The sequence below is a fragment of the Tamandua tetradactyla genome, chromosome 19 (genome assembly GCF_023851605.1).
Source record: "Tamandua tetradactyla isolate mTamTet1 chromosome 19, mTamTet1.pri, whole genome shotgun sequence".
Lineage (NCBI taxonomy): Eukaryota > Metazoa > Chordata > Mammalia > Pilosa > Myrmecophagidae > Tamandua > Tamandua tetradactyla.
In genome coordinates this window covers 48,063,133-48,081,922 of record NC_135345.1, presented here as the reverse complement: position 1 = coordinate 48,081,922, position 18,790 = coordinate 48,063,133, and positions in this window count along the sequence as shown.

Sequence of the window (18,790 nt, the reverse complement as noted above, 5' to 3'; positions counted from 1 at the left end):
CCTTTCTGTGGATTGGACAGGGAGAGAAAGGAGATGCTAAGGAGGTTGTGGACAAAGAATGTTATTTAATTTATGGAGAGATTGAAATAATTAATCACAACAATGTCTAGATAATGACATGTGATTAAGATCATGGAAACAAAAAGATTATTGGAGCAGGACATTGAGATGCCAGGGCTTTAGAAACACCATTTTCCTGGATACCGAATTTATCAATAATGTCCCAATAATCTGTTGATGACTCCAAAATAGAGGAATAATAGACAGTGAACACTGATGTTGAGATTCAGAAAAAGGAGGAGGAATGAAGCAAGAATGAGGAGAAAGGAGAAAGCTGACGACATACAGGTCCAGTGGTATGAAGGGTATAGAAGAGAAAGGTATAGGGAGAGTGACCTGACAACCAGTATCCTCAGAGCATACCTAATTTTTAATACAATAAAGACCAATGTTAATCTTTAAGAGGGTGATAGGGTAATTATTATTTTCAAATAAGATCACAGAACCCCATTATTTTTTATGCCTCTCATGAGAATAATGTTACACACAATAAACCTAGTATAATGTTTAAGACTAGGCTCTGGAGGAAGAGTAGGACACACACGATTTTCATTATATTATATGACAAATCTGTTATCTTGGGCAAATTGCCTGATGTCATTATGGCATTATATTTTGGAGGATGCTGCCTTAAAGCATCGCAGAAATAAAAATAGAAATGAAGTGTTAGTGCATCAATATATATTCAATTCTAAGATCTTTTTATAGCACCTTAGTTTCCTTGGTAGTTGGAAGACCTCAGGGGAAGAGTTTTTTATTTGGGAGATTGAAGAGGAGGGACAAAGTATGCCATGAAAAGAACTTTAGATTTCTAAGGCAATCTCATATTCTAACAATTACAGGGAGATTTGGTGCCTCTAAGGACATCCTTTTGCAGGAACAGATCTGAATTATTTTGAGAACACAAAGGTACCACATCCTCTGGTGAGATTGTTTCAGAATACTTTACACATTTGATAAGAAAATCCATGAACCAAAGGTTTTGTGAGGTAAGCCACAGAAATGATTTGGCATCTCTTCTCTTTAGTAGTTCCCAGGGCAAGTGCCAAATTGTGTGCAAGAGCAAAATACCAAATTCAGAAAAAGAACAAAGCTACTAAGTGGAGAACATGTTTGATCTGACTAGGAGAAAATTAGAACTTGGGAACATGGAGGTACTGAGGGGTGGGTCCAATTTTCTCCCAAATAACTGTTTTCCTGCTTAGCTTCTTTTCTCTTCTCTCTTCCCATGGTTTTATTCTCTGTTAAGATTTAATTGTACCTCTGGTAATGACTATTATTGGGATCTATCTCAAATAGTTTTAAAGCAGAACAACCTAATTAATAAAGGCATATGTTGAACCCAATCCTCATTGCATAGGAAATGTCACATGAACACAATATATTTTAAACAGTAGGTTTTTGAGAGAATTTTTCTCATTTTTTCCTGAGATGTATTTTTTATGTTTGTTTATAGTCAATGTCCAATATGACCATTCAAAATATGTATACCTATTGTGACTATAAAAATATGTCTGAATCTCCAAACTATAGAAGTAACATCTTCGCAGTTAAAAGTTTTTTACATTTCTCTCCAACTATCTCTAAATTGTAATAAAAAGTTACAGTTTCCCTGGGAATGAAATAATTAGATACTACAATACCACCTGCACTTGTTACATCATCCACTTAATTATTTAAGCCAAAAAATGTGTCATTATTTTTCTGGAAATAAATTTGACAGCAGTAAAGGTAATCCACAACCTTATTGATTTTCGATTTAACCTCACAATAACTACTTTCTTTCAAGTTCTCACTTGGGCAGTTAAAAGAGCCCCTTTCTGCAACCTTGTTCTTCAACATCCAAGTTATACTACACACAGAGTGCTCTGCAATACGAATCTTAATATTCCCTCCCATGCTTAAAAAATGCCCATTGTTTTTAAGATAAATTATGCAAGATGCTGTATGATTTGGCTTCTCTGATAGTTTACCCTTAATACTTAGTAACTTTTTTTGATTTTTTTTGTCAATATTCTTCCCAGCCTCACATACCTTTACCCAAAATGCCTTCCCTCTGTTATCCTCACTCTCTTACACACATCACCAGCCTATTGTGTTCTTCAAGATTCAGTTCAGCATTATTTTCTCCAGGAAGGTTTCTTTTCTTGAGAAAATAAGTTAGATTCATCTTGGCTGGAAGTTGTCTTTGAACAAAGCAAAAAGAAATTACCAGCTCATCAACCCCATCGGGATATGTGCTATCCAAGTGCTTGTGAACAAGTCTTTTTCATTACAATTTGGCCAACACTTTCCTCAGTGCTTGGTAGTTCTGGTGGCTGAACTCGGCCAGAGCTGGACGTACTGTGCTCTCTTACCAGCTGTGGCAGTTTGAAGCTCTTATGTATTCCAGAAAAGTCATATTTAATTCCTGATCCAATCCTGCAGGGGGAGCTTTTTTATTTTTTAAATTCTGATTCAAAACTGTAGGGTAGAACTTTTGATTAGATTATCTCCAGAGAGATGCGACATGTCCAATTGTGGGTGTGACCTTCTGGTTAGATGGAGATGTGACTCTACCTTCAAGGTGGGTCTTAGTTTACTAGAGTCATTTGAAAGGTGCAACATTTTGAAGAAACCTCAGGGAAGATGGAGATGCTTGAAGAAAAGTTGCTTCAGAGCTGACAGAGCCAACATAAGACCCAGATGTTTGGAGATGCAGGGCCCAGAAGACATAGCTATGCACCTTTCCATGAGATGCTAAGGAAGCCAGAACCCAGCGTTATGTCATGGAGGAACTAAGAAGTTCTGTAGATGCCAAGTAATGAAACCACAGAGGAAATAGAGGCAGAAAGCTACAAAGCCCAGGAGCAAGAGATCAGCAGATGCCAGCCATGTGCCTTCCTAGAAGATAGAGGTGTTCCAGATAGCATCGGTCTTTCTTGAGTGAAGGTAACCTCTTGTTGATTTCTTGGCAATAGAATTGTAAATTTGCAACTTATTCAATTCTCTTTTTAAGAGTTGTTACATTCCTGGTACATTGCATTCTGGCAGCTTTGACAAACTAATATACCAGCATTCTGTCTTATTATGTGGACTTTGTTGTTTTTTTATTTTATTAAATTATTAGGCAAAGTAGGCTAACCCATCTTTACCTGTCAACATAGTTTAGAAATCCCACTGACTGACATTATATACTTAGGAAAATCACAATCCGAAATGTTAATCATGTTTGACTTAAGGTAAACAAGCAAACAAAAAAAACAAGCAAAATATTACTATTAATACAAATAAATATTTAAAAAGTGACCACATGGCAAAAGGCTGCAGAGAAAAATGTATATGTTTCTGTAAAATTAAATTGGGACTATTCTAATTTGGATTTTCTTTAAAGCAGATTCTAAGAAAATAACTTGAGAGCAAGTATTTTATTTTAGAGATGATCCCAGAAATTATGGTGAAGGAGTAGGGAAAATGAGATAGGAAAGCCACTAGGGCATGTGTTGATAAATGGGCCACTGTTGTGGGCAACTGAGGGTCAATCTATCTGGGCTCTGTGAGGAAATGAATGCAGTAAAATTCAGAAGAAATCCAACTAACGGGTGAGTAAGCTGGGACATTTATCCACCAATATTTCTCTCATTTTGTGTGATTATTTGCAGATGATGACAGAATCCTCCAGTAGTTCCAGTTCTGCTGTTCCAATTTTTTTCAAGCTGAAAGAAGAAGATAAATGAGATAAGAAGCAGTAGGTGTACAGAGGAACTGAGCTTTATGCCCTAAAGATGAGAGGTTATGGATGGAGCACCGATATCATCTTCCATATAGGCAATACAGATATTTTTATATCTTTAAATTATGGATTTTTTATATATAAGTGACATCAGTTGCAGAATTGCAATCACAGTAAATTTACACAACTATGGAAATTATTCAGTGAGCTATAACATTTGATCCCAACAAGAGTCCCCCCATTTTATTTTTAATATATCATGTGAATATATAAGAATCAAAATATTAACTCTTTCTTTGTGGAAATGTGGATATAGACCCACAGATGTTATTTCAAATTGTTTTTTGTCAAATTTCAGTCTCCTCACTTTTTACAGTTTAAAATGACATTGATCAAAATGTGTACTTTTAAATTTATTTTTCCTGGCTCTATTTCTTTAGGTTAATAATAGAAATGATTTGCTGTATACCTAAAATAAAGAGATTCAACTGTTTGTTGATATTTTTGGCTTTAAAATGACTAGAGCCTTCTATTCTGAAAAGAAGGTATATAATTAGAATATGTAATGCCTATTACCAGAGTATATAGTTTTCTTTGTATCTTGCTTATAATTATTTTTTATAAAATTCACATTTTCAGTATTTTTACTTTATGTAAATCCACCATATTTAACATTTTTAAATGACCAGGATGTGCTTTCTTTGTTAGCATGAATATTTAGCTAAAATATGTGAAAACTAAAGATTTGTCTTGTCCTTGTTCCTGCATTCAGCCTACCACTGAAAAGCTGGACAGAAATATGAGGACCTTATTACTAATAAGGAAACATCAGTGAATGTTGCTCTGGTGTAAAAGATTGCGCCTCAATGTTAATTAGTGTTCCTAGGTCTTAAGTCTCAAAAAGACACTTTAAAGATACTGAACAGTATAAATTGGCTCACATTAAAAAATAACTCCCAGAAAACTCATGATTTTTCATGAAAGACAGTGAATGGAGTTAAAATGAGATCAAATCTTTTGTGCCCCATTTTGTAGTCAGTCATTCATGCATTCATGCATCCAATGAAAGAAATGCACTTGATATGTCCAGAAAATGGGGAAAGCAATGGTTATAGAGAGACAAACCTCTGCCTCTAACAAAATCACATTTTGATGAGTATGATATTTATTAACCAAATATTAATGTGAATAATCCATTGAAAAATTGTATGAATGCTATATAAAAAAGGTATAGAGTGTCATGAAACAAATGAAAGAAAAAAATTCTCCCAGACAAGGCAATCAAGTGCAGTTTACTTGAGGAAACAGTATCTAAGGTAAGACTGCAAAAGCAAAAAGCAAAAAAAAATAAAATAAAAATAAGACCAGTAGGGGAGTATTAAGTAAATGAAAAAATATATAGGTTTCTAAAGACTGAAGGAGAGGCCAGTGTGAGTAGAGCATGGGCTAGAAGAAAAGAGATGAGGGAAGTGAGGATGGTGAATAAAACAGGGGCTGGGTCATGGGAATTTCTTGTGAAAGAAGTATTGTGAAACTCTTTTTTTTTTCTAACACCGACTGCAAAATATGATCTCATATGCCCCGATTTTTTGCTGCCCCAGATCTTTTCTACACAATTCCAGCAGATATCTTGTTTCCCTTGATGAATTCCTCTATCTGTCCATAAGCTCCAAAAGTTCTACTCCCTTGGTTTAGGCTTAAGTAGAGCTTATATGAAGCCACCCCCTAGCCAAGTCATCCATCCCTGTCAAAGCTCCAGCTTTCCCTTGAGTCTCTGAGGGCAGAATTTTCTATTTCCTTCTGATTTGAACCAGAGAATTTAGGTTTGGACTGACACAGCCATTTTTATTTTTTATTTTTTATTTTTTTACATGCAAACATGATAATGAATCCAATAGAAAATGAAGAGAAGAGCAAAAGATTGCAGGATAGCCAGGCCTAGATGGCACTGGTAGATTGCCATTCAAGTTGCACCTTGGATTTTTAAATAATACTGGTTTGTTTTTTAGTGACTGTACTGTTTGTTTTTTCTTTCACTTGTAAAGAGATATAATTTTTAAATGTTTTATAGTACTCTAAGCAGGAGGATAGAGAGATCAGATTTGAAATTTGAATTTTTAAATTTTCTATTTTTAATTAAAACATGGATATTAAAAAAAATCTGGATACAATATGAAGAGAGAGAAAATCTGCATTTAAAGATGATTATTTGAGAGGTTTGGATAAGATAGGTGCACAAATAAACTAGGGAGATAACAGTAGAAATAATATATTTAGGAATGAAAATATACTGGACTTTGAGATATATTTAGGAAGGAAAATATACTGGACTTTGAGATATACTGGTCAACAACCATGATGAAAATCAATGACTCTTAGGTATTTGGCCTATGTAGTGGCGTGGATGGCTATTTGTTAATCATGGAACACTGGGCAAAGCATATGTGGGTGAAATTTTGAATCTATGTGGAATTTCTGCAGAAAACCTGAGATCTATAGATAAATTTGGAAATAACTAGAATATAAAATAAATAAAGTGAAGAAATAGAATGAGAAAAATAGAGGGCCTAGACATAGCCTTGAGTCTCGAGGAATCAAAAAATTTACGGCCGATAGAGGGAAATGTATGTTATAGCCAAAAAGAATGAAAAGAAATGCACTGATGCTGCTAGTTTAGCAGAACAAAGTTGGAAAACCTTCTTCTGATGTTTCTACTTTCTCCTTAGAGAAGTCAGCATCCTGTGCTGAAACTAAGGAAGTGTGGACGCTTAAAGTGAATGAAGAAATTTGAAATTCTTGTTACAGATAATGAAAAATGATTCAGCCAGAGTAATTATTTGATGAAAGGTAAGTTTTGGCTATTTATAATTAACAAAAATTTACAAAACAACACAGCAGCACCCAAAACTTAAACCCAATGGTTGAATATCTTATGTGCTTCATATTGTATGTTTCCATTTATAGGAAATATCTAGATTAGGCAAATTTATGCAGACAGAAAATAGATTAGTGGTTGTTTAGGGCTGGAAATGAGTGTGGTTGGGGTGAGTGTTTGCCTGAGAATAGGAAGAGACAGTAGTTTTTTTTTTTTCCCTTTCAGGAGAACAGGAATTTCTAAATTTAGAAATTCTAAAATTAGAATGTGGTGATGGTTGTGCAAACCTGTGTAAATATCGAGAAAGAACTGACTTGTACACTGAAAATGGGTGAATGTATGGTATGTGACAGATCTCAATAAGGATGTTTGGGAAAAAAGAAATTTGTGCAGATACGTGAACATATTAAGTGCCCAATAAATGTTTGTGGATTTATTGCTGGAGAGTGAAGAATTATGCAAGTGATACCTTATAATTAGTAGTTATTTCTAAGTAATTTCTATATAGCACAGTCTCCTATTAATATGCCTGGCCATAAGATAAGTGTTACACTGTTAAATCAAGCAAACAACTGACTCTTTGTTATACATCCAACCTATAACCAATATTTCTTTTACTGATTGGCTTTAAGAAAATAAAAATATCCTGAGATGATAAAAAAGGCTTTTCTCTATATCAATAGAGTCCTAAATGGGAAGTACAAAAAAAAAAAAAGATCATGGCAATGATCCTGAACATGAGAATATAAAGTTCAAGGTAAAAATCTATATAAAATAGGTAGTGAACTTTTGCTTCAGTGAGAAGGTGCTAAAGATTTCAGAGAAAATTTCTGAGGGTTATTAGAAGCTCTCAAAAACTTGACACAGTCTGCCTCTGAGCTAAATTCATATTTTTGATGATATAAGATGGATATTTTCAAGACAACAAAAACAGAGATGGTCAAACTGTTCCATCCATTTTTGTATTCACTGTTATTTTGCTTACCCAACAGAGTGAGATTGACCCAACCACTGAGAATTTGGCTTGGATATCATTATTGATGGTGCCATATATGTATCAAAAAGGCATGACATTCTCTTGTTCTTTCTCATGCACAAACACTGTGCTGAAAATAGATGGTAATTAATATTTAAAAATTTCAACTTATGTGTGAGACTAAAGCAAAAAATGTTTATTTGGTACAAATTTATACTTCGACTAGTGCATCTCCTAATATAACTTATGTATATAGTTGGTTGAACACCTTAAGTACATGGAACTTTTTATAGGACATGAGATTTTGTTGGTTTGCTCAGGTGATGCCCTGATGAATCCCAGAGTGATTTGATCAGTGAGTGGAAAAGTATTTGCAAAGTCCCCTTTGGGGAATGGTGAGAACAGGGGAAATTTCAAGTTCCCCAAGTTGAATTCCTGATATTCTCACAAGCAGTGTGGGCAACCAGAGCTTTAGTCTGAGTCCCCAGTCTTGGGGTTTGTTCACATGAAACTTAACCCCACAGGGGATAGGTCAAGCCTCCTTAAAATTAGGCCTAAGAGTAACTCCCAGGAGAACCTCTTTTGTTGCTCAGAAGTGGCCTTACTCCCCAGCCAACACAGCAAGCAAACTCACCACCCTTTCCCTGTCTACATGGGACATGACTCCCAGGGGTGTGGATCTTCCTGACAATGTGGGACAGAAATCCCAGAATGAGCTGAGATTCAGCATCAAGGTATTGAGAAAAACTCTAGAATGAGCTGAGACCCTGCATCAAGGGATTGAGAAAACCTTCTTGACCAAAAGGGGGAAGAGTGAAATGAGACAAAGTGTCAATGACTGAGAAATTCCAGAGTCAAGAGTTTATCCTGGAGGTTATTCTTATGCATTAAGTAGATATCACCTTGTTAACCAAGATGTAATGGAGAGGCTGGAGGGATCTACCTGAAAATGTAGAGCTGTGTTCAAGTAGCCATGTTTCTTGAGGATGATTGAATAATGATATAGCTTTCACAATGTGACTGTGTGATTGTGAAAACCTTGTGTCTGATGCTCCTTTTATCTCCCTTATCAACAGATGAGTAGAACATATGGAATAAAAATAAATAATAGGGGGAACAAATGTTAAAATAAATTTAGTTTGAAATGCTAGTGATGAATGAAAGTGAGGGGTAAGGGGTATGTTATGTATAATCTTTTTTTTCCCTGTTATTGTTTTATTTCTTTTTCTATTGTCTTTTTCTTTTTCCAAACTGATGCAAATGTTCTAAGAAATGATGAATATGCAATTATGTGATGATATTGAGCATTATTGATTATATATATATATATATAATGGAATGACATATTAATGTTTTTGTTTGTTCTTAATTTTTTAATTAATTAATAAATAAATTTTTTAAAAAGGCATGAATGTTTTATTGCTTATATGTGAAGTTTCCTAGTGAGAGGAGGGCAAGCTTCTCAAGGAAAATCAAAGAGAGCTTGAGTGATCTAGGGAAGGAGAGTGGCTTCAGTTTTTATGGTAGTTACTGGACAGGGCTGAGGTGGATCCTGGGTGGGTCTGGACTTACATAGTTTGAATGTCTCATTGAGCCAAAAGAGAACTGATCTTTCTTATCTGCTTGCCCAAATGTGGGCCAGAAAATAAAGGTAAAATGGTGTGGCTTGAAAGCTGTTAGCAACAAACATTGGAAAATGGAATTTAATTCTTCATTACAGCCATCAAATGTAATGGTCAAACTGTGTTGAACTCTCTGGTTAAAGCGTAAAACATTAACAATCCATGTGATCCTAGGCTCTGAATGTGTAATTGCTCACTAAGTGATGGGAATCAACTTCAAAGGAAATGCTTGACAACTACTAAGGCAGACCTTGTTAGGAATCTTTAAGTTACTACCCTAGCAAATGGATTCACACAGGATAGTTTCTTTGATCTTTCTCACTTCAGGAATTTTGAATTAATATAGAAATTTACCTACAATTCCTGTACATGGTAAAATTTCATTTGGGTGTGGGTGAATGAAAAAGTCAAACGTAGGGATTTTACACTAGTTATTCCTTATTTTATGACAAATATACGTATTTTAAAGAAAGAGTTTAACAATTTCATGTGCATAACTGACTTTAGGGAAAAATTTGTTGCAACTGAATAGCATTGTCTATTTTCAGAGAAAGACTTGTTCTAGGTTTCAGATGAGATCATAAGTTCCTTACAAGTTCCCCAAAAGATTACTAACATTTTTTTTTACAGAAAGATAGGCATGGGAAAATGAGGTGAATATGGAAAAAGTGAAGAGAAAAGCAAAGACACATATGGTCATATTAAAATGAAAATCTTTATTTTTGCTTTTGTATCTTCCTTCAAGTTCACATTTTTGTCACCACTGCTCCTTAATATTATCTTCATTGATTGGATAATTCCTTGTTCTAGTTTGCTAGCTGCTGGAATGCAATCTACCAAAAACAGAAAGGCTTTTAAAAAGGAGAATTTAATAAGTTGCTAGTTTACAGTTTTAAGGCCAAGGAAATGTCCAAATTAAGGCACCAACAAGATGTTAACTTCACTGAAGAAAGACTGATGAAGTTCAGGGTTTCTTTCTCAGCTGGAAGGGCACATGGTGAACATGGCGGCATCTGTTGTGGTTTTCTCGTGGCTCTAAAAAAGGGACTCTCTTCAAAATGTTTCCTGTTTTAAAGGATTAGTGGGTGTAGTAGGTTGATCAGAATCTATCTGATCAAAAGTTACCATCCACAATTGGGTGGGTCACATCTCCATGGGAACAATCAAAATGCTCCCAGCTAGCAATACTTTATTATCCTTGAATGAGGATTAAAGGACATGGCTTTTCTGGGGTCCACCACAGATTCAAACTAACACATGCCTCTTATTTTAATATCTCACAGATATTAAAAACAGTCTTTGAGGATTTCCATAGGTGACATTTGTAAATGACCAATACAGTGCAGACCAATCAGTTGCTTCTTAGGCATTCATGTAACCTTCCCATTCAAAATAATTTCCAAAGTCTTTTGGAGATTCAAGTACAGGCAACTTAATAGCATATGACATAGAATAGACCAAACAGGGCATTTTATACCATTGGACCCTGATATTGGTTCAATAAGACTGACTATCAAGAGAGTTGATGGGAATTCTGAATTATAGGAACTTAATTTGTTGCTATTGATAGAATGGTAAGCTGATGTCAGGTCTGGAATTGCTACATACATTTCGTTACCTTAACAGAATCCAGCTTGAAGAAAAAAATCTATATATTGAGGAATGAAGAATTAGGGATTCTACAAGATCAGTGATGACATTCTGATCACACAGTGCCTCACACTCCCTTTCCTCCAAATGTTTTTTTAGTTAAAGGATGCAATAGAGTCCTTCATTGTTCAAGGAAATTTGAGTTGGGTTTTTCGTGACCTGCAATCATAAGTTGTTGCTCTCTCTGTTCAATAATAGAGAATGAGTTGGTTCTATAGCACACTGATAGTGGCTAAGGCATTAGAAGACCTAGTTGAAAAATGCAGTAGAATAACTGGAATGTTTCAATGAAAGACATAAACTTGCTTTCCAACAGGATGTCTAAACCACAGACAGAAGATGATCAACTTTCCTAAAAGTTTTCCCAGGCCCTGTCTACCTGAAGCTGTCAATTAATTGTACTCATGACTGAAGGAATGATAATTTAGAGTCCTATAGGCTTAGAAAAATTGAGTTCTAAACCACAGGTGAAGTTACTAATTGAAAGCATCTAAATGGGAGAAAAGGGAACATCAAAAAACATTGATATATATATATATATATATATATATATATAGAGAGAGAGAGAGAGAGAGAGAGAGAGAGAGAGAGAGAGAGAGAGAGAGAGAGAGACCTAACATTTTCACTAGCTTTATAATTTTATAATTTTACAATATGCATTGTGCTAGTTATGTTCAGGTGTCAGCTTGGCCAGGTGATGGTGCCTAGCTCTGTTGCTGTGAATTTGAATCATTAGCTTCTGAAACTCATCTATGGATGATTGCATCTGCAGTCTCTAAGGAGAGAGCCTTCCTCAATGAGTGATGTTTAATTTAATTCATGGGAAGTTTAAAAGAGAGAGCTCAATGCAGCACAGCCCAAGCAGTTCAGCATACTTCTTCTCAGTACTCACAGCTCAGTCTAGACCTTTGGAGATACAAAAAGGAATCACCCCCAGGAAAGCTGTTGGAACCCAGAAGCCTGGAGGGAAGAACAGCAGAGCTTGCCTTGTGCCTTTCTGTGTAAGAGAGAACCTCAGATGAAAGTTAGCTGCCTCTCCCCTGAAGAACTATATGTTTTTAACTAAAAAAATCCCCTTTTATTAAAAGCCAACCCATCTCTAATGTGTTGCATTCTGGCAGCTTTGGCAGAGAACACATATATTTCAAAAATCAACTATTTTTAAGTGATTTAATTTAATTATTAGAAATAATTTTTCAATTTACTTTGTATGTATTGAAATTGTGTTGAATATATATGCATTTTATAATATACTATAAAACAGGGACGCATAAATATGCATATGAGCTAAGCCATTTGATACAAAGGATATTCACAGAGAAAATTCAAAAAGAAATATTCCATTATGTAAGTGTGACTGAGTTTATCTTCACAGGATGTGTGTTTACATTTTTGGCTGTCCTTGATTTTTTAAATTCCTGTTATGAATACGTCTTTCTCTCAGATTCTTATAAACACCACAAAGCATTTAAAGATTGTACTTGATGAAGATTTAAATATTTTCCACTTCATTAATGCTATTGATTTTACTTCTTAATTCCCTCACATATAATTACTTCTTTGTTGATTTTGTGTTGCTAAATATAAGAGCAAGTACAGCATATTTCAAGCTCATAATCATTTTTTTAAAATTTTTTTTAAATAAAGCTTTTTGGCAATATTTTATAGAAAACAAATTAAGGTTGTCAAATGTGTGGTTTTTGAACCCAGAGAAAATACCATATATCCATGGGTTTCATATGAAGAGTTTAAACTTTTCAAATTATTAAACTCATGGATGTAAAAATCTAGTTTTCCTGATATTTTAAATTTCATTTTTCAAATCACATATTTACATTTATTAATATAGAGAGTTAGAAGAAATAAATCAATTTTGGGTATTCTTCAAATCTTAGTTCAATTCAAGATGAATAGCTTAAACTGTATTAAACAATTGATTCAATTTTTAGATATAAGTAATTCCTTAAACATTTCTAAATGCATTTGCCCATCAAATATATTGATTTTCATTTGCAAACCCTATATATCTTGTAAATGCATTTATTAATCAGCAAAACTATTCTAGAAATCTAACTTTTCTTATAAATTTAATATTGAATTTTATATTTAGAAACTCAAGTCCTATTAAGCAGTCAATACAGCTAAAAACTTACCATTTTATTTTATATCAAACATGAAAATCACAACTCTAAAATTGGTTATATCATTTAAATTGTTTTCAAAAGACTAAATAATAAATAATAATAAATGTTACAAGCATTTTAGACAGCAGATAAATACAGGTTGTTCGAGAGATCAAATATATATACCATGTTGTAAGGCAACTCTATAGTTAGCTTTCTGAGGAACTGCCAGTTTATCTTCCACAGTGGCTGTAACATTTTATATTCCCACAAACGGTGAATAAGTGTTCCTATATCCCCACAAACTCTCCAATACTAGTATCTTGTTTGTTTAATAGTGGCCAGTCTAGTAGTTGTGAAATGATATCTCATTGTGGTTTTGATTTGCGTTTCCCTAAACAGCTAGTGAAGTTGAGCATTTTGTGTCCTTCTTAATCATTGTTATTCCCTTTTTGGAAAAATATCTATTCATGTCTTGTGCCCATTTTTCAATTAGGCTGTTTGTCTTTTTATTGTTCAGTTGTAGGTTTTCTTTACACATTCTGAATGTAAAACACTTATCAGATATGTGGTTTCCAAATATTTTCTCCAATTGTGTCAGCTGTCTTTTCACCTTTTGACAAAGTCCTTTGAAGCACAGAAGTATTCAGTTTTGGGAAGATCATATTTATCTATTTTTTCCATCACTTTTGCTTTGGGTGTAAGTTCTAGAAAACTACCTCCTATCAATACATCTTGAGGATGTTTCCCTATGCTTTCTTCTATGAGTTCTGTGGGACTGGCTCTTATATTTAGGTCTTTGAGTCATTTTTGAATTGATGTTTGTATATGCTGTGGAATGGAAGCCCCTTTCTTCCTTTTTTTTTTTTTTTTTCTTTTTTGAGATGTCCAGTTCTCCCAATACCATTTATTGAAGAGAATGGTCTGGTCCAGTGGAGTGGATTTGGGACGTTTGTCAAAAATCAATTGACCATGGATTTGAAAATTTATTTCTGAATCCTCAATTTGATTCCATTGGTCAATAAGTCTATCTTTATGCCAGTGCCATGCTGTTTTGGCCAATGTTGCTTTATAAAGTAATTTAAAGCCCAGAAGCATGAGTCCAGCCATTTCATTCATATTTTTCAAGATGTTTTTGTCTATTCCAGGACCCCTATGCTTCCAAATAAATAAATTTGATAATTACCTTTTCTGTTTCTACAAAATAGGTTGTTGCAATTTTGATTGGTATTGCATTGTGTCTGCAGATCAATTTGAGTAGAGTTGACATCTTAATCACGTTTTGCCTTTCAATCCTTGAACACAGCAAGTCTTTCAATTTATTTAGGTCTTCTTTGATTTCTTTTAGAAATGTTTTGGTTTTCTGTATACAGGTCCTTTACATTCTTATTTAAGTTTATTCCTAGATATCTAATTCTTTTAGTTGCTATTGTAAATGGAATTTTTCTTGATTGCCTCCTTGGATAACTTAATACTAGTATATGAAAAGTCTACTGATTTTTGCATGTTGATCTTGTATCCTGCCACTTTGTTGAACTCATTATTAGCTCTAATTCCTTTGTTGTAGGTTTTTTTTGAGGATTTTCTACATATAGGACTATGTTATCTGCAAATAGCAGAAGTTTTGCTTCTTCTTTTAGGACTTGGATACCTTTTTTTTTTTTCTTGGCTAATTGCTCTAGCTACAACTTCTAGTGTAATGTTGAGTAACAGTGGTGACAGTGTGCATCTTAGTCTTGTTCCAAATCCAAGAGGGAAATTTCCAATCTCTCACAATTGACTACAATGTTGGCTATGGGTTTTCAAATGTGCCTTTTCACGTATTGAGGAAGCTTCCTTCAATTCTTGCATTTTGAAGTGGATTTTTAAAATTATATTTCTTTTTATAAAACAAATCTAATTGCAAGATGCTATTGAAATTTAAAGTTTCAATCTTAGGCTATTTTTCACTGATTTCCAATTTATGTACAGAAAGTTAACAGATTTTTAAACTTAAAAGTAAAGGAAAACTGTAAGGATAAAACTTCCAAGGAAGGAGGTCCTCAATATTAAAACACTTCTCCAATCTAAAAACATGAAATATAAAACCAAAGGGAAGCCACAAATTGGGGTCATCAGGTATCTCCAGGCATCCGTGGAGGGGGTGGGGAAGAGGTGGAGGCGAGTGAGCCTCTCCAAAATGAATTAACATAGGGGCCGAGGGCAAATTAATTTTAACATTAGAATCCTCAGAAGATTTAATAGGAGGAGCTTTATCAATACCTTTTCCTCTTCCTCATCCCATCCTCCATCTGCAAAGGTTCCAGAACAGATTTAATAGTAGTCCAGGTCAGCCAGATAGTGACGGGGTGCAGGACCCCCTGCACATGCAGCTTTTTAAACTCTTTACCCACTCGTTCCCAATCTCCTAATTCTAAACTGCCCAATGTTGGAAACCAGGAACAGTGTTTTTCTATAATTTGCCAATGTTCCATAATGCAGGGCTCACTGGCCCTAGGTCCTCCTGCTTGGAGGAGTTGTTTCAGAAGACAGGCATGAGGGCGATATTTAGCAGTGCTATCACTATTCTCCCTGCCTTTTTTTAACCAAGTGTGTCTGTACCTTTAGTTTCTGTTTCCCAGACTCGAGGCGTCTAAATCCACTCGGGGATTCGTGATGCGACAATTTCAATTTTCGCTCTAGTGAATCTTCTTCTTCAAGTCACACGTTGGATGCCACTTGCTGAGACCAGCTCAGCACGAGGGGTCAAGGAAGGCACTCCAAATTTCAAAAGTAAAGATACTTACACAGAAGAGTCTTTTAAAATGAGAGCAGGGGCCTCATGTCGCAAAGGATAAGACCCGCGACCCTGATTGTACTTATTCTGATTGTACTTATTGAGAAGCTTCAAAACAGAAAGTATCTTTCAAGGTTGTTATTTTTCACCCAAACTGCCACATCAACATTAATCTCAGGCATGCTATACAAGGTTCAAATATTTCCTTCTGCAAACAATCATGTGCTCTCCATGTTCCACCCTGGCAGGACCTGGTGTTCCGAGGTCTGCATCTTTACCTGCATTATGGAAACCTTCTGACCTTCCCCCATTTTCCCACAGTTGGCACTGGGTTGTTCATCCTATCCTCTTACAACCTTTTTTATTTTTTCATTGTCCATGGTAATGACACACCTCTCTTTCTTTCTTTCACTTTTGTTTTTCATTTGGACTATATTTCTGTTTATTTCATATATAGGAAGAACTCCATCTTCCTAGCTCTCTTACACTCTCTTTCACCTGATAAAATACAAACAAACACAAACAGCCATAATCTTATTATTTGTAAAGATGGTAAAGTACAAACGAGCACCTCAGTTCTTCGAGTATGACAATCCACAAACCATATTAACTGTTGCTATTGGCACATTCAGGTATTACTTAGTGGACCAATGATTTATGGTTCTGTAGACTTTTTAAAAAGTATTTTAACATTTTTATTGTGAAAATAATATATATGTGTGTATATATATAAAAAACCATGCATTTTAAAGTACATTTTAATAATTCATTATCGAACAGATTTCAAAGTCAGTGCGGGTTACAGTTCTGCAATCAGGTTTTTCCTTCTAGCTGCTCCAAGACATTGGAGACTAAAAAGAAATATCAATATAATGATTCAGTAGTCATACCCATTTGTTAAATCCTAACTTCTCCTCCTTCTTTTTTTTTAACCTTTTTCTTATACAATATAACATACATACAAAGCAATGAAAGAAAAGAGCAATAGTTTTCAAAGCGCTCTTCAACAACTAGTTGCAGGACAGATCCCAACGTTTGTCATGGGGCTGCCATACAACATCTCAGATTTTTCCTTCTAGCTGCTCCAGAATATAGGAGGCTAGAAGAAATATATAGTTTTTTATCATCACCATTGACTTATTTTGTGTGTGTGTGAAAAATAACATGTGTACAAAAAAAACAAAGAAATTCAAAGCACAGCACAATCGGTTGTAGAACAGCTTTCAGAATTCGGCATGGGTTGCAATTCTACAATTTTAATTTTACTTCTAGCTGCTCTAAGATACTAGAGACTAAAATAAATACAAACTTAATGATTCAGCAATCATATTTGTTTGCTAATTCCTACCTTCTCTGTATAACTCCATCATCACCTTTGATATTTCTGTTTCAGTCTTCAGGGGTATTTGGGCTATGGCCATTCTAACTTTTTCATGTTGTAATGGACTGTCAATAATATGGTTTAGGGAAATGGAATTAGTGGATGTTCTGGAAAGGCTGGGCCCTCTAGGTTTCAGGACTTATCTGGTGCAAGGACCCATCTGGAGGTTGGAGATTTCTGGAAAGTTGCCTTACTATACTACATGGATCCTTTGTACAATCTTATATAATTCCCTAAGTGTTCTTTAGGATTGGCTGGAATGGCTTTGTTTGGGGTTTGGCAAGCTATGATAGGCAGCAATGTCTAACTGAAGCTTGTGTAAGAGTGACCATCAGTGTAGCCTCTTGACAATATTTGAACTCTCTGAGCCACTGATACTTTATTAGCTACACTTCTTTTCCCCCTTGACACCCATCTTTTTCTGATTTTGCTTATTTGCATCTTCTCTCTTTTTGCCTTTGCAAGTCGAACTTGCAGTATCTGTAGATATTATTGGTCTTTTCAAAGAACCAACTTTTGGTTTTTTATTGATTTTCTCTATTGTTCTTTGTTCTTCATTTCATGTATATCCACTCTAATCTTTGTTATTTCTTTCCTAGCTTAATGTGGGATTAGTTTGCTGGTCTTTGCTGGTTTCTCCCGTTTTTCAGTTAAGGTTTGCTTTTGGCTCTTTCTTCCTTTTTACCATAGACATTTAAGGCTATAAATTTCTCTCTCAGCACTACAATCATTGCATCCCATAAGTTTGATATGTTGTCTTCTCATTTTCATTTATCTCTAGATATTTATTGATTTCTTTTGCAATTTCTTATTTGATCCATTGATTGTTTAAGAGCCTGTTGTTTAATCTCCACATATTTGTGCAATTTCTGGTTCTCCAGTTGACAGCTCCATCCCACTATCATCAGAGAAAGTGCTTTGTATAATTTCAATACTTTAAAATTCATTAAGACCTGTTTTTACCCCAGTGTGTGGTCTATACTGGAGAATGTTCTTGAGTACTTGAGAAAAATGCATATCCTTCCTTTTTGCTATATAATGTTCTAGTTTTGTCTTTTCGACCTAGTTCATATATTATTTAGGTCATCTGTGTCCTTACTGATTCTATGTTTATATTATCTTTCTATTGGAGAGAACAGTGTGTTGAAGTCTCACACTGTTATTGTAGAAACATCTATTACGCCCTTCAGTTTTGCCAGTGCTTGCCTTGTGTTCTCTGGGATACCTCAATTAGGTGCTGCCAATTGTTTTTGTGCTATAAATGAAATAAGAATGTTTTTTTCCATTTTAATAGATGAAAAAATCTAAATCTAAAAAAGACTGTATTTTGTGACATATAAAATCATAAAAAAATCAAATTTCAATGTCCATAAATGAAGTTTCACTGGTGCATTCATTTATGCATTGTTTTGCTGCTTTGAACTATGGCAGAAGAGTTGAAAAGTTGCCAAAGAGAATGAGTGGCCTGCAGAGCTGAAGATTGGAGTTAAGGGATTTTTTTCTGAAAAGATGTAAGTTTTGAAAAAATATGGAATTATAATGACAATGAATTAGAGACAACGGACCTGAAAATGCTTTATTCCAGCATTATTGCCCCTTGATCTAATGTAATCAA